The 16,683-nt window shown below is 43.0% G+C and overlaps 1 long non-coding RNA gene and 1 pseudogene across 1 annotated transcript; one reads left to right on the forward strand and one right to left on the reverse strand.

Annotated features, from left to right (window-relative positions):
• Window positions 1–268: 268 nt before the first annotated feature.
• On the reverse strand, window positions 269–2,157 carry LOC144334267 (uncharacterized). The gene is made up of 2 exons (XR_013403947.1): window positions 1,881–2,157; window positions 269–1,104 (listed from the first exon to the last, which is right to left on the reverse strand). It is a non-coding gene; the product is annotated as an uncharacterized LOC144334267 (long non-coding RNA).
• Window positions 2,158–11,680: 9,523 nt separating this feature from the next.
• Window positions 11,681–13,379, forward strand: LOC717770 (keratin, type I cytoskeletal 18 pseudogene; annotated as a pseudogene).
• Window positions 13,380–16,683: the final 3,304 nt, after the last annotated feature.

A 16,683-nucleotide genomic window follows, 5' to 3' on the forward strand; every position in this document is an offset into this window, starting at 1 on the left:
TTATGTATTAACTCATTTAATCCTACAAAAAACCCTTTGAAGTTATTATCCCCATTTCATAGATAAGAAAACTGAGGCATAGAAAGGCAAAGTAAACCACCCAGCATTATAAAGCTGGCAGATGGCCCCACTGAGATCTGAAGCTGGGAGGGCTGGCTGCAGATCATGTGTTCATCCTCTACACAGGTGCAGAAGCAAGTTTTGCAGAGCCTGTGTTTCAGACAATTTTAGAGAGCCTCTTAAAAAACCACAAAATTACACATAAAAGTTAGGCACACAATGAATATTTATTTGCAAAGAGAAAATAAACTGCAAAAGTCACACATTTTAAAAAGCTACCAAATACCATCATCACAAAATTCAGAAAAATAACAATGTTCTTATTAATTTACTGCTTCATGTGCTTTTACAATGCCTTCTTTCCTACATTTTTTGGCTGCGTACTCTTTGATTGCTTCTGATTCATATGACAACAATTTTGAAATATCACTTTTCATAAAGAGAGTAGGAAGATAGTTCAGTCCTTCCTATGGCACAGCAAATGGAAATTTGTTCTTTATTATTGATAGTCATGATGAGAAAACAAGCCACTTCATACAGACATATACTTACTGCTTCTGGTGTTACTGCAGATTTGGCCCTACAAAGACAGAATCTTGATAAATTTTATTATCCCGGGTTCTAGTCAAAAAAGAAAAAAACCATATGGTACATTTTTTGTTGTACATGCTGAAATATTATGTTTCCGGTAGACTTTTGTGAGAATCAAAATCCTTTTCATACCTCTGACCATTGGAACTTTCCCCAGACTAGCTTCCGGTTCTGTACATTTCAAACTAGGTCTCTTCCACTGCTGTAAAATTCTGTACCTGTTGTCCTCGGGCATGTTTTTACTGAGACATGGCCCAGGGTCCTGTAACTTTGGATCTTGACCCCTGTGAGTTGGCACGGGACAGTAGTACTATTACTGGATGTCACTCTTACGTTGTGCAGCTGGCATTCACTTACCTGAATCCTGTGACAGTAAATGAAATGGCAGCTTCCTGGAAGGGGCCTGGACAATGAGGTGCCAGAAGCATCAACTTCTTTGGCTTTGTGGATATGCTGCACAAAAGGATAAAAGAATGACGCCCATCACAGCCTGTTTTTAATGATGAAAAACTGGGTAAACCTAAATGGTCATCAGTACAGGACTGGTTAGAATATGGGATGTCCATATAACACACTCCTTTGCGAAATGAAAACATGCAAGTAAATGTCTTAGAAAAAATGGCCGGGTGCAGTGACTCACGCCTGTAATCCCAGCTGTTTGGGAGGCCAAGGTGGGCAGATCACTTGAGGTTGGGAGTTCAAGACCAGCCTGCTCAATGTGGTAAAATCCCGTCTCTACTTAAAGAAAAAAAAAAGCTAGGCATGGTGGCGTGTGCCTGAAATCCCAGCCACTTGGGAGGCTGAGGTAGGAGAATCACTTGAACCCAGGAGGTGGAGGTTGCAGTGAGCTGAGATCATGCCACTGCACTCCAGCCCACAACAGAGTGTGACTTCATCTCAAGAAAAAAAAGTCTTAGGAAAAAATGAAGTAAACATCTAGATTTGTACAAGGCAAGGTATCTTCTTTCCTCATGGTAAAGTAAAAACACAAGCTACAAGATAGTATAGATAGTATAATCGTGTTTGTATATTTCAAAAATTGGAAATTGGTATATTTGTAAATGCACAGACACATTTTGGCGCATAGTTAAGAAACTGAGAAGTGATTGTCTGTGGGGTGTTTGGACTGAGAATCTGGGGAAGAAAAGAGGAAGTTTTAGTTTTCACTTTTTACCAATACTGTTTGAGTTATTTGACTTTGAGTATATATTATTAACATATATACTCACTTGCAGATGACAGCACCCCAACTCAAAAGAGATTAAGGAAAAAAGGAAATGTATTATTCCTGTAACTGGCTGGGAGCATTGGGCAGTGCTGGATCCAGGTGCTCAAAAGGTGTTGTCATTATTCTGCCTTTTTAAATCTCTTGGTCATCTTTCTTCCTCTTTGGCTGAATCCTCAGGCAGGCTTTCCCTTTGCAGTAGCAAATGGTCACCAGTCACCCCAGACTTAAACTTTTATCAGCTCAGCCATCCCTGTGAAAAGAAAGAGAAATCTTTTTCCCTAAAGTTTCCACCGAAAGCTGTGGTGTTGACTCTGTTGCATCCTTTCTGGCCATACATCCATCCCTGTACCATTTATGGAGCCTGGAAAGATGAATTAGGCTGAGGGACCAGGTGAGATCATATGGTCACCCTGGACCAGAGGTAGGTTCAGTTTCATCCAAACCAGATAGGCTGAGCCATTGCCTGAGAGGGAGGAGGGATTCTAGGAAGAAAAACCGAGGTGCTATTCCCTAACGATGAGAAAATGGTCACTATCAGGCAAGAACATCTACTTGCCACATACACATTCCTTTTACAATTTTAAAGGGAGAAAGAATTTTTAAAAGACTGTGAATTGTCAGGGGAAAATCTCAGAGCAAGTCAAATATCTCAGCCTTGCTAGTAAAGCAAAATAGAAATTATTGACAACAATTGAACAAAGGATAGAGAAAATTCCTTTCTACTATCTTTTCAAAAGAATCAAAAGTTGCATTTGTTTGCTGGAATAATTATGCTGGTTGAATAATTAATAGTAAATATTGGGTTGAATTAAATAAATTATAGTATATTTGTATAATGGGGAATATACAGCCCTTAAAATGATGTAGTAGATGAATATTAATATAGGAAAATTTGCCACAATTACCTTAAGGAAAAAAATGCAGGTTGCAAAACAATATTTATAATATGATCTCACTTTTATTTTAAAAACGTGCATGTACGTATGTATAGTAGAAAAACTCGAAACTAGCCTACAATTGTTTCATCAGCAGCTTTTCTGAGTAGATATGTTATGAATGACTTTTATTTTATTCTCTTTCCATTTTTGTATTTTCCAAGTTTTCTCCAATGAATATTTATTGCCTTTTTAAATGTAATTTTAATTTTTATTAGTTATTACTTTAGAAAGTCAAACAGTCCTATAAAACATAATGAAAAGCAGTATCCTGTGTCTCTCTTCACCCTAGTTCTCATTTCCAGAGGCAAGCACGTTCAATGCTTTAGATGTTTTTTTAAGTATTTATTTCCATTTTTCTAAATAACAAGTTTATATTGCTATTCTTGATACTTCAAATTTATATTTTACATATTGACTTTCTAATAAGGAGTACGAAGACAATTATGTTACAGCACCCTTTGAATACAATTCTTTGTTCATCTTCCCAACATGGCTTAAGTCACATACCACGCCCAGCCCAATTCTTATTTTTATTCAATTTGTATTTGTTGTTTTTATGACATGGACCATGTGTTATTTACTGCTGATCCAGGTCATGTAATTACATTTCCTTTCCTGACACCTATTTCCTTTAAGGACTTTAATTTGACCCTGAAAACCCTGCCACTAAGTGAAGACCTGTTAAATGGAGGAAAAAAAACCTCATGAATATTAACAGGAGAAAGTATTAATGCATCCCAACCCAAGATGCTCAACTTTCACAGATAGGAAAAAATATCAAATGAACAATAAAAACAAGCTTAAATAAATAATACACAATGAGTTGTTATAATAAAGACTTGACTTTATTCACCAAAGGAGGAGGAGTAGACTTGAGTGTGTGATGGAAGAGGGAGTCATTCTCTGGAAGGTATGTTCTTGTTGCACCATTGTATTCATCAACTTTTGGGGGTCATAGTTATCATTTGCTCAAGCTGCACTTAAAAACAATATGGACCTACACCTGTACGGCTAAATAAAAGCTAAATATGAGAGTACCTCAAAACGTGGAAACAGTATGCACACCCAAAAGACTAAAGTGTTGTAGAAGGTCTTTCTTATTTGGCACTCCTTGCGTAACAAAGCACTTGGGGCTCATTTATGTGGCAAGTAACTCAAATTTGCCCAGTATGCTAGTCTATGAATGGAAATGTTGAATCAGTTAGTAGGTATGTCATTGCCTGAAATTGTAATGTCAAATTATCATGTCTTTGCAGCACATATATTTAGTGTGCTTCTGAGTAAAAATTTGTTATCCCCAAAACAAAAATAAAAGACAAATAATAGTTGTCTGAAAAGTGGAATAATTTTTCAAGATATATTATGGAGAGAAAAATTTAAGAGTCCTCATATGAGGTAACTACAGAATGTTTTATTTTTCTTATATTTAATTGTTTTTTAAAAAAATGTTTGGTGTTTGTCAAATTTCTGGTGAAATATTTGTACAGCTATAGAATGCCTCTCTATGTAACAAAACATGTCAGATAATCTACAACTTTTTATTTTTTATCCCCAGAGACACTTTCTAGATATCTCTCTTCTCCTGCTCTGCTCTGGATTAGTTTTCCTTTTGAATTGCTGTACAGCTGTTTTCTTGGCCTTTTCTTTTCCATCCTCCTGAAAATTCCTGGTCTCTTCTCACCTGTACTGGATTACCTGTTGATCCCATTCCTTTTCTTCAGTTGACTCCTTCATTTTGATGGAGCATATCCTTCAGTAACTTTTTAAGAAAGGTATATGGGAGGTAATTTTTTTAAGACCCTGCATTTTCTAAAAATGTCTCTATTCTATATTCGCTTCTGACTGATAGTTTGGCAGGCTAAAGAATTCAAAGTTAGAAATAACTTTCCTTCTGAATTTTAAAAGCACTGTTCTATCATTTTCTAGTTTGATGACATTTTGATGTCTATTTTTCCCTAAGAGCTTTTATTCATTTCTGGTGACCTAAAGTTTTGGAATGACAGACTTTGATTTGAGAATTCCTACATTATGCTAGGCTCTTTGAAGTCCTCCTTAATCTAGAAACTTAGATTCCTCCATTCATTAAAGTTCTTCTATTTCTTTCTTTGATGTTTCCCCTCCTCCATTGTCTCTCTTGGTTATTTAGACTTTGGATCTCCAGACAGATCTCACTTTCTCTCATTTTCCATTTCTGTTGTAATGTTAGAGTTTCTGGGGAATGTCCTCAACTGTATCTTCTCATCCATCTGTTGCATTTTTATTTCGGCTCTCACATTTTTCATTTCTATGAGTTCGTTCTTGTTCTTCTCTTTTTATGAACTTCATTCTTATTTTATAGTTGCAATATCTTCTCTCATCATGACTACTAATCATATATATATATGTATATATTTTTTTGAGACAGAGCCTCGCACTTTTGCCCAGGCTGGAGTGCAGTGGCGTGATCTCGGCTCACTGCAAGGTCCGCCTCCTGGGTTCATGCCATTCTCCTGCCTCAGCCTCCTGAGTATCTGGGACTACAGGTGCCAACCACCACACCCAGCTAATTTTTTGTATTTTTAGTAGAGACGGGGTTTCACCATTTTAGCAAGGATGGTCTTGATCTCCTGACCTCATGATCTACCCGCCTTGGCCCCCCAAAGTGCTGGGATTACAGGTGTTAGCCACCACACCTGGCCCATATATATGTGTGTAGAGAGAGATATATATATATTTTTTTTTTCTTTTTTTTTTTGAGATGAAGTCTCACTCTGTTGCCCACGCTGAAGTGCACTGGGGTGATCTTGGCCCACTACAACCTCCACCTCCCAGGTTCAAGCAATTCTTCTGCCTCAGCCTCCTGAATAGCTGGGACTATAGGTGCGTGCCACCACACATGGCTAATTTTTGTATTTTTAGTACAGACAGGGTTTCACTATGTTGGTCAGTATTATTTTGCCCCTGCTTTGTATTAATTGTGTCAGTTACTTCCTTCTTCCCTCCCTCCCTCCTTTCTTCCTTTCTTTTCTCGTCTCTTTCTCTCTTTCTTGTGCTCTTTATGATTGTTATTTTTAGTCTCTATCTTCCAATGTCAAAATCAGTCCCTCAGTATCTGATGAACCTCTAGGAGAGAGGCTCTGAACTGCCGATTGGAGGTTCTTTGCTCGTTAGTGTGGCTTAGCAGCTGGTGAACTTCACTATATGCTGACTGAGTGGGACCTGGCTATTTCACTTGGAAATCCTTGTTGTTCATATTTTTAAGCCAATTATCTGGGCTGATCAGAACCCTCCAGCCTGCTACCTGGGGTGGGGTGGTTTAGGTTTGGCTGTAGCTTTATGGCACGCAGGTAGGGGCACCATATTTGACAGTCCAACTTTTCACAACGTAAATCCTGTGTGTAGAAGGCCTCTTCTACCTCTCTCAGGTATACGCCACGTCTACGAGTTGACCTCACCAGAAAGTAAAGTTCCTATCTCTGCCTGGGTATAGAAGGGGTAGTTACCAGACCATAAGGATTGAGGTTGGAGGTCTGAGCATCTAGATTCTCCTTTTTAAAGGTCAGCTATGTTTAAAAGGACATCGTACATAATGTTTTGATTTAAGAGAAAATATTTTAATGGGGGAGGGCAATTATACTCCACTTAAAGCAAATCCCACCTCATTAAGACCAAATGATTCCAAGAGCGCACACATCCTAGTACTGCAAGATATCTGATTGTTCACCAAGAAAATTTCCAGTGAGCAAAAGCCATGAGCAAACTCTTAAACTCTGGAATCTAAAGAACAATAAAAATGGATGTCCCGAGGACATCATATCCCATCACCACTGAAGTTGCCTTGTATATTACCACGGCTAAAACTTCCTACCCTCAGCCATTATGTCAGCAGGCAATGAAGGCTATATGGTTGCCTTTCTTTTTTCTCTTTTTTTTTTTCGAGACAGAGTGTCACTTTGTTGCCCAAGCTGGAGTGCAGTGGCGCAATCTCGGCTCACTGCAAGCTCCACCTCCTGGGTTCAAGCGAGTCTCATGCCTCAGGCCTCTCAGGTAGCTGGGGTTACAGGTGTGTGCCACCAAGCCTAGCTGTTTTTTTTTTTTTTTTTTTTTTTTTAAAGAGATGGGGTTTTGCCCTATTGGCCAGGCTGGTCTAAAACTCCTTGCCTCAAGTTATCTGCCTGCCTCAGCCTCCCAGAGTGCTGGGATCATGTGCATGAGTCACAGCACCCGGCCAATGGGTGCCTTTCTGTGAATTAAAGGCATGATTAATAAACCTATTTTTTGGCTACCATTTATTTAGCACCTACTAGGTGCCAGGCCTTGGACCAGGTGCTTTTAACATGTTATTTCACACATGTATTATCACGTAAGTTGGTATGGGTTATGTCCTGCACAGTCCAAGGGCTGTCATTTATTTTATAGCCCATATCAGTGATGGCTCCCTGGAACTGTGCAGTGCACAACCTGAGCAGCAATACATGGTGACTCTGATTTAAATCCTTCCAGTAATTCTAAGGAGTTCAGATCATTCAACAGATGATGAAATCATGGGTCAGAGAGAATAAGAAACTGGTTGAACTTCTCACAGCTGTCAAGTATTGGAGCTGAGATTCTAATCCCCAAACCACCTGATTCTAAAGTTAGTGCTTTTACCAGGACTCTACTTTCACTATGGCAGAGACGGCAGATGGGGTAGGATGGAGGGCTAGGGGCTATATAATGACACGAACTGTTTCCAGCAGGTGCTGGTTCTACCCTGAAAGCTGCCCCCAGTCTAGACCTCAGCGTGCCTCGCCACATAGGAAAGTCCTCCAGAAAGCCATTGCCATTTTAAACTCTGGCTCAGTGTTGTGGCTTCTCTCAGTGACACCTGGGGCCAGGACTGGTGTTTGTTTATCTAGTGTCCTCACTCTCCTTTGCAGTCAGACCACTAGAGGTTTCTGAGCCTTGAAGGGAGGTGTCCTTTCAAGAAGGGACTTAGAAAGTACAGTCTGAGCTAGCAAGAGGGTTGGGGAAGAGGAACAGAGGGCCATGCTTGGAGCAGGTGCAGTGTCTAGCAAGGAACTTCAGTGCAACATGGCTATAAGGACATAAATCCTGCAAGCCAGGAATAGTGAAGTAGCTGCCCTACCAGAGAGCCTCACCCCTTGGGTTAGGGGTTGGGGTGGAGGAACATGTGTACACATGTGCTCATGTGTGCACACGTGTGTGTGCATGTGTATTCATGCATGTGCATGCTTGTGCAAGTGTGTCGTGTTCACAACGCTTGTGTATGTGCAGAAATACAAATATGAAACTTGGAAACACTGCCATGGGAATGAAAACCCATGAAAGTCTGCCTTCTATATGAATGGGAGGTACCTGAACATGTGCACAAGCAAACACACACACATACAGATGTTTACATATCAAGTTGTCCTTGTGCACGAGATTCATTTGCCCTGTTCCCAATCCAGGCAGATTTGGATGCTTTTTTTTTTTCTTTAAATACTTTAAGTTCTAGGGTACATGTGCACAATGTGCAGCTTTGTTACATATGTATACATGTGCCATGTTGGTGTGCTGCACCCATTAACTCATCATTTACATTAGGTATATCTCCTAATGCTATCCTTCCCTCCTCCCCCAACCCCATGACAGGCCCTGGTGTGTGATGTTCCCCATCCTGTGTCCAAGTGTTCTCATTGTTCAGTTCCCACCTATGAGTGAGAACATGCGGTGTTTGGTTTTCTGTCCTTGTGAAAGTTTGCTGAGAATGACGGTTTCCAGCTTCACCCATGTCCCTACAAAGGACATGAACTCATCCTTTTTTATGGCTGCATAGTATTCCACGGTGTATATATGCCACATTTTCTTAATCCAGTATATCACTGATGGACATTTGGGTTGTTCAAGTCTTTGCTATTGTGAATGGTGCCACAATAAACATACGTGTGCATGTGTCTTTATAGCAGCATGATTTATAATCCTTTGGGATGCTTTTTATTTTTCTTTGTGTTTCTGTTGAAATGTTCTCAAGCACCTCGGAAGTAGCAACCACTTACTCTTCTTGCAATGGTAATACAACTTGTCAGTTACTTATTTCCTAGCCAGACAATGTGTTCAACCCTTTATATGCATTACCTTGTTGACATTTCCCAGGACCTTATGAAATAGATGTCATATCCAACTTTCAGATAAGAAAATTGAGACTCTGAGAGGTGAAGTCATGTACCCAGGTCTCACTGTTCATAATTGGCTGTGGACACATCTGAACCCATATCTAACCCCAAATATAGGCTCATTCTGACACATTCACGAATGCAACAAATGTTTATTGAGCATCTATTATAGGTCAGGCACTGTTCTAATTGCTGGAGATGAGGCAGTAAATGAAATAGATGAAAATCTCTGACCTCATACATGTGGCCAACAAGCATGTGAAAAAAAGCTCAGTATCAATGATCATTAGAGAAATGCAAATTATAACCACAATGACATACTACCTCACACCAGTCAGAATAGCTATTATTAAAAAGTAAAAAAATAACATGCTGGCGAGGTTGTGGGGAAAAAGGAATGCTTATACACTGTCGATTCCTCAAAGAGCTAAAAGTGGAGCTACCATTCAACCCAGCAATCCCATTAGTGGGTATATACCCAAAGGAATATAAATTATTCTACTATAGAGACAAATGCATGCGTATGTTCATGCAGCACGATTCACAGTATCGAATACATGGAATCAACCTAAATACCCATCAATGATAGACTGGATAAAGAAAAATAACAAAAATGTGGTACATACACACACCATGGAATACTATGCAGCCGTAAAAAAGAATGAGATCATGTCCTTTGCAGGGACATGGGTGGAGCTGGAAGCCATTATCTTCAGCAAACTAATACAGGAACAGAAAACCAAATACCTCATGTTCTCACTTATAAGTAGGAGCTAAATGATAAGAACACATGGACACACGGGGGTAACAACACACACTGGGGCCTTTTAGAGGGCGGAGGGTTGGAGGAGGGAGAGGATCAAGACAAACAACTAATGGATACTAGGCTTAATACCTGGGTGATTAAATAATCTGTACAACAAGCCCCCATGACATAAGTTTACCTATGTAACAAACCTGCATTTGTACCCCTGAACTTAAAAAAAATGCCTGCCTTCGTGAAGCTTACATTATATAAGGGGAAACAGATCAAACAATTTAAACAGTAAAACATATCAAGTGTAAATAATAAGGCTAAGTAGGGAAAAGCAGAGCAAGGAAGAAAAGCAGCAATTTGAAGTGGCTTTGGATGTAGTGACCAGAGAGTTTCATGGAAAAGGTGACATTAAGGGAGCATGCCACAGAGTTATCTAGGATAAAAGTATTCCAAGCAGAGGAAACAGCCAGTTCAGAGGTCCTGAGCGGGAGTGGTATCAGCGGTGTTCAAAGAATATTGAGGAAACCAGCATAGCTAGATCAAAGGCCATACGGGGGAAAGTAGTGAATATCATATACTTCCTTTAGTGATGAAATTAAAACGTGTATAACCACTGCTATACATACACTGATGTCTTACCTCTGACAAAGCACATTCACCATACTTTATATTCCTGGCATCTTTCTCTAAAGTCTATAGAGATTGGAGGCTGGGTTTTGTGCCTAGGGAAGGAGGGAGAGAACCTTTAGATTTCTGCTAATGTCCACTTGCACTGAAGAAACGTGCATGGTTAGTAGGGGGAGGGCTGCACCAATGGGAGATGAGAAAACGTTAACCCTATCATTACAATGATGTTGCCCTCAAGCAACTTAGCAGCCAGCCCAGGAGCAGCCCTGAAGGCTCCTGCAAAATTATACCCCTGCAGCCCTGCCTTTCCCCTCTTTGTTGGAGCTAAAAGGGAAACTCTGTTTAATTCTTAGGACCACATATTTAGCTAACCTGCTCTGGCCTGAGTGATATTTTACGAGGAATTAAGCTCACGGCTGATCATCTTTCACACTGAGGCGGTGGTTAATGTATCCTGGCGAGACCTCACTGTTGAGCCAGCCTCTCTGTTATTGTCAGGGCTTGGGCCTAGGCCCGGGCCTGGGCTAGAGAAATGGCCCCTGTCTTGCCTTGGTTCCAGACGCAAGCCGAGTCTGGGGTTTTGGAGATCTTAAGGAAAGCAGAGCCAACCCAAAGGAAATCAGACACAGAGAACAAAACAAATTGAATTTTTTGAGGAAATTGCTTTTTGCCTCCCATGCCTCCTTCCCTTTTATTTAATTTTTGGGATTCTGTGTGAGTTAGTTACAAACAGTCAACTCAGTATTTTCTACCTATTAATAAATATTAAATATTAAAGAATCCAATTCTGGATGGCTGGTGGATCTGGGTGGGCACAGTGCCAGCTGCTGCCGTGCCTCAGCTTCTTTTCTGGGGCTTCTTCTCCTACACTGACCGATGGTGCCTTTTGACTCCCATCTCCCTGGTCATAGGGAATCGGTCTGTCACCTAAGGACAGCCAATCCATACACTGATCACCAACACATGAAGTGGTGCTGGGCACAAGTTGGTTCTAACTGGGACAAGGGTAACTATCTGAGCCATTCAGATCCCCTCACAGACCCCAAAATGTGGGGACTTGTGTGCTTGGTGGCATGAGTTAAAACTAAAGGCACAAAGAGAGGCAGAGACAGAGGGCAGCTGAAGGCTGATGAGAGGTAAACAGGTAACTGGCCACAAGAATGTGCTGGGAATGGGTTTGGCAACTCACACCTACAATCTCAGCACTTTGGGAGGCCGAGGCAGGAGGGTCGCTCAAGCCCAGGAGTTCAAGACCAGCCTGGGCAATGTAGGGAGAACCCGTCTCTACAAAAAATAAGGGCAAAGTCTGAGTCCTGTCCTCTCGCTCTCCTCCCCAGATGGGATGAGTTTCACCACTTGCTCCACCTTCTCCACCAACTGCCAGTCCCTGGGCTCTGTCCAGGTGCCCAGCTATGGCACCCGGCCAGTCAGCAGGGCAGCCAGCGTCTATGCAGGTGCTCTATGCAGGCGCTGGGGGCTCTGGTTCCCGGATCTCTGTGTCCCACTCCACCAGCTTCCAGGGTGGCATGGGGTCCGGGGGCCTGGCTGCGGGGATGGTTGAGGGTCTGGCAGGAATGGGAGGCATGCAGAACAAGAAGGAGACCATGCAAAGCCTGAACGACCGCCTGGCCTCCTACCTGGACAGTGAGGAGCCTGGAGACTGAGAACGGAAACTGGAGAGCAAAATCCGGGAGCACCTGGAGAAGAAGTTACCCCAGATCAGAGACTGGAGCCATTACTTCAAGATCATCGAGGACCTAAGGGCTCAGATCTTCGCAAATACTGTGGACAATGCCCACATCGTTCTGCAGATCGACAATGCCCATCTTACTGCTGATGACTTTAGAGTCAGGTATGAGACAGAGCTCACCATGCACCAGTCTGTGGAGAGTGACATCCATAAACTCCACAAAGTCATTGATGACACCAATGTCACTCAGCTGCAAGTGGAGGCGGATTGAGGCTCTCAAGGAGGAGCTGCTTTTCATGAAGAAGAACCATGAAGAGGAAGTAAAAGGCCTGCAAGCCCAGATTGCCAGCTCTGGGTTGACTGTGGAGGTAGAAGCTCCCAAATCTCAGGACCTTGCCAGGATCATGGCAGACATTGTGGCCCAATATGATGAGCTGGCTCGGAAGAACCTACAGGAGCTAGACAAGTAGTACTCTCAGCAGATTGAGGAGAGCACCACAGTGGTCACCACACAGTCCACCGAGGTTGGAGCTGCTGAGATGACACTCACGGAGCTGAGACGTACGGTCCAGTCCTTGGAGATCGACCTGGACTCAATGAGAAATCTGAAGGCCAGATTGGAGAACAGCCTGAGGGAGGTGGAGGCCCGCTACACCCTGCAGATGGAGCAGCTCAACGGGATCGTGCTGCACCTGAAGTCAGAGCTGGCACAGACCCGGGCAGAGGGACAGCGCTAGGCCCAGGAGTACGAGGCCCAGTCGAACATCAAGGTCAAGCTGGAGGTTGAGATCTCCACCTACTGCAGCGAGGGCTTCAATCTTGGTGATGCTCTGGACGTCAGCAACTCCATGCAAACCATCCCGAAGACCACCCCCCACTGGATAGTGGATGGCAAAGTGGTGTCTGAGACCAATGACACCAAAGTTCTGAGCCTTAAGCCAGGAGAAGCAGGGTACTCTTTGGGGAGCAGGAGGCCAATAAAAAGTTCAGAGGTCAGGCTAGGTGCAATGGCTCACACGTGTAATCGCAGCACTCTGGGAGGCCGAGGTGGGCAGATCACCTCAGGTCAGCAGCCTGGCCAACATGGTGAAACCCCGTTTCTATGAAAACACGAAAATTAACTGGGCATGATGGCAGGTGCCTGTAATCCTAGCTACTTGGGAGGCTGGGGCAGAAGAATTGCTTGAACCCGAGAGGCAGAGATTGCAGTGAGCCGAATTCATGCCATTGCACTCCAGCCTGGGTGACAGAGCGAGACTCTGTCTCAAAAAGAAAAAGAAAAAAGTTCAGAGGTCAAAATAAATAAATAAATTAAATAAAATAAGATAAAATAGCCAGGCACAGTGGCACAAACCTGTAGTCCCAGCTACTCAGGACGCTGAGGTAGGAGGATCGCTTGAGCCTTGGAGGTTGAGGCTGTAGTGAGCTGAGATTGCCGCACGGCACTTCAGCCTGGGTGACAGAGACCCTGTCTCAAAAAATTAAAAAATGTGCTGGATCCCAGAGGACCTCTCTCTTCCCTCCACTGTTCTTTCTCTCCTTTTCTCCCCAGTTCTTTTTTGCCATCGTTTTCTCTTCCCACCTCCAAGTCTGCTTCTCTCAATGTATGACTTCATACATTTCAGAGGCAAAAGAAGAAGAGTGGGAGGGAGGTCTGGTCCCAAACTATGTAAGCTGTAGGCTTACATCACCCTAGTTGGAAATTCCAGTGGAAGAAAAGAGTTTCTCTTTCCTGGAGTCCATATATAAAATCCCGGGAAAACCCCTAATTGGTCAGTGTGGGTCACATGCCATCCTTCTCTTGGCAAGTTACTATGGCCAGGGGGATGGGTTATTTGATTATCTGGCTTAGGTCACATGTCAAGACCAGTGGCCAGGCAGGCAGCCCCCATGAATCAAATGAAATGGAGGAGTAACTCATTGCAGTAGTTACCGCTACCAGAGGGAGAGGTTAAGAGCAGTGATGGCCATATGAGACCTATGCATCAGCCGTCGACATATAGTAATCCACCCTGTTCTAGGCACGATGGGAAAGGAAGTACAGACACATATCCTCCCCATGTTGGAAAAAATGGCAAACTCCACGGAGAGTTGCAAACTTATTTTGTAAGTATCAGCACTTACAAAGCAGCCCATCTCCACTGGAAAACTGGACTTCCTCATATTGTCTAATCCTTTTCTAAGCTCCAAGCCCCCTGCCCCTCTGATTCACAAGGGCTTCACTCAGGGCAGCATGGGGAACCTTTGGAAGGTAGGTTAGGCCCACTTCCCTGGCACCCTTGGGCATATTCTTAGGCTGTAGATCATATGACAATTTAAGAAACGGAGGTGGGGTGGGGTGGAGATGAACAAGTGCAGAGCAATCACTGTCCTCACCTGAAGACAGCCAGGAAAGGTCAGGTGACCCAGAGGACTCTAGGTCAATAACAGATTGGCTGCCAGGATAGTCTTACCTAGCTTGGGGGTAGAGTATGAGGAAATACTTCAAATAATACAGGCTTCAGAGAAAACAAAACAAAACAAACAAACAAAATAAACACAGGATCTTTTGCAAAGAGTAGTGAAGAGGAGGTCCTTTAACCTGGACAACCTGATTAGTGCAGATCACCAACTGTTGGTCCAACTCCTAGAAAGAAGGAATGAGCCGAGGATGGGAGGGGCATGGCTTCCAGCTTCAGGAGCAGGTAAGAAGGAAGGCAGGAGGGACATGTAGCATGGAAAATAGTTTGGTAAGTTCCACCCCTGGAATCTGAGTTGAAAAGAACTTACAGATACCTTCATAGGGGCTGTCAGGAACTAAGGCCTAGCATCAAAAGACAGAGGGAGAGAAAGATTATAAGGAAGAAGATGAGGCTCTGTACTGAATAGATTAATTGTAGAATAATAGATGTTCCTTTCACTCAGTGAGGGCCTCTGGACTGGGTGACACTCAGTAGCAGGCAACTGTAACTGGATATGATTATGAGGAAGGACCACATCATCCAAGGCCAGGATGGGCCATGGGCAGGTCCTCCACCTAACCTGCTGGTGTACTGTACAATCTAGGGGGCTCCATTCCTATTTTGATCTATGTCTATGGTGCTTCCTTCAGTGGTGCAGTGCAGAACCTGACTGACCATAGCAGTAAAGCATTTCCTTGATATCTCAATGGCTAGATGGGTACAGCACAGCTAATGACTCATGCAACAACAAATGTGTCTGAAAACCAACCAGGAACAGTACTGAGCCCCGGGGATCAGGCAAGGTGCTGTGGTTCTTGGGAGAGACAGTCACAGGGGGCTGTGTTCATATAATTGTCCAAGTTGTAGGGACAGAGAGAAGGGAGTATTTCATTCTGTCTGGAGAGAGTGGTCAGAGAAGACTTCAGCAAGAAGGTGATACTTGAGCTAAGGCTGAAAGATGAAGAGTTAACCAGACAGATCAAAAGCGGTGAGAGGGCCCATTTCTGGAAGAAGAAATAACACAAACAAAGGCAAAGAACTGCTGGTTCATGTCCTGCCTAACAGGAAAGCCAGTTTAGATATTTGAGTTTGCAGTGGCATAGAATGTAGAGTTTAGCAGGCATGTGGGAACTTGGATCTGGAAGGGCTTTAAGTGTTTTGCTAAGAGGTTAGCTCTCCATTCTGGAGGTATATGGAGGGGCAAGAATTGAGGTCTTGTGTAATCCATGGAACCTCCATCTTGCTATGTGTCTGCTTACGGAAAGGTCTGCTATGGTCTGAATATGTTCCCCCAGAATTTATATGTTGAAGCTTAATTACCAATGTGATAGTATTAAGAGATGCAGGCTTTAAGAGATGATTAAGTCATGAAGACAGAGCCTTCATGAATAAGATTAGTCACTTAGGTAAAGAGGTTGAAGGGAGTTCCCAGGTCCCTTCTACCATGTGAGGATGCAGCAAGAGGCATCATCTATGAAGTATCTATGAGCCTTCACCAGACACCAGATCTGCTAGTGCCTGGTTCATGGACTCCCCAGCCTCCAGGACTGTGAGCAATACATTTCTATTATTCACAAATTACCTAGTGTAAGGTATTTTGTTATAGCAACCTGAATGGACTAGGATTGGGCCTATGTTTACTAGGTCCTTGATTGCCTGAATGAATGCCTCCTGGGCAGGCAGATACTGTGACAGAGTGAAGTTGACAGGTGTTAGAGCCAATGTGCATCCGCAGGGACTCTGGGGGACTGAAGCGTGTGTGTCCTGTTTGAAGGGACAGTCATTACTCAGCTCTAGTTAATTGTTGCCATGAAGAAATGTGGTCTCAGTTTTGCCAGCTCCCTTGATTTTTCGAGAGAAGCCAGAAATCAAGGTTTTAGGTATAATTTTCTCTGCTTTAAATGAAAGCAACTAATTCAAATGTTTTCAAAACATCATGCAGGCCAAACAAAATTCAAGCATAAGCAGGATTTAGCTAGCCACCTGGTTCTCCTACCTTCCCATTCATCACCTACCCACCCATCCAACCATCCATTCACCCACCCATATACATATCCATCCATTTGTCCATTCATCCATGCACACTCCTTCCATCCACATACATAACCATACATCCACCCACTAATCTATCCATGCACCTATCCATTCATCCATCTCTCCATCTACCCACTTTCCAACCATACACCCCCCCACCTACACTTATATACACATCTA

The sequence above is a fragment of the Macaca mulatta genome, chromosome 14 (genome assembly GCF_049350105.2).
Source record: "Macaca mulatta isolate MMU2019108-1 chromosome 14, T2T-MMU8v2.0, whole genome shotgun sequence".
NCBI classification, from domain to species: Eukaryota; Metazoa; Chordata; class Mammalia; order Primates; family Cercopithecidae; genus Macaca; species Macaca mulatta.